Genomic DNA, 880 nt, shown 5'->3' on the forward strand with positions numbered 1-880 from the left:
TCTTCCCTTCAGCTCCTCAAATGCTTTCAGACATGCGTTATCAAACTTGAAGGTAACGTCTTTCTCTAGAAACCTGCACAAAGGGGAAGAAATTTTCGAAAAATCTTTAATGAAACGACGATAAAAACCTGCATGACCCAAGAAACTGCGAATGCCTTTGATGGATGTCGGTGGGGGCAATTTTTCGATCGTCTCCACCTTTGCTTTATCCACCTGTAGACCATCTTTTGAAACCTTGTGCCCCAAAACTATACCTTCACGTACCATGAAATGGCACTTTTCCCAGTTTAGCACCAAGTTCGTCTCTTCACACCTAGCTAGCACTTTATCAAGGTTTATTAAACAACTATCAAAAGAACATCCAAACACAGAAAAATCGTCCATGAATACTTCTACATATCTTTCAACCATGTCAGTGAAAATAGCCATCATACACCTTTGAAAAGTCGCAGGTGCATTACAAAGACCGAAGGGCATTTTCTTGAACGCATACGTGCCATAAGGACATGTAAATGTAGTTTTCTCTTGGTCTTCTGGGGCTATAGCAATCTGATTATACCCCGAATAACCGTCCAGGAAACAGTAGTATTCCTGGCCAGCTAATCTATCAAGCATTTGGTCAATAAAAGGAAGGGGAAAATGGTCTTTCCGGGTGGCATTGTTCAGTTTTCTGTAATCTATGCAAATTCTCCATCCAGTTACAGTTCTTGTAGGAATTAAGTCATTATTTTCATTAACTACTACGGTTATCCCCCTTTCTTCGGCACACATTGAACGGGGCTTACCCATTTACTATCAGAGATTGGAAATACAATACCTGCATCAAGCCACTTAATCACTTCTTTCCTTACCACTTCTTTCATGATTGGATTTAGTCGGC

This window comes from Nicotiana tabacum, chromosome 9 (genome assembly GCF_000715075.1).
Source record: "Nicotiana tabacum cultivar K326 chromosome 9, ASM71507v2, whole genome shotgun sequence".
NCBI lineage: Eukaryota > Viridiplantae > Streptophyta > Magnoliopsida > Solanales > Solanaceae > Nicotiana > Nicotiana tabacum.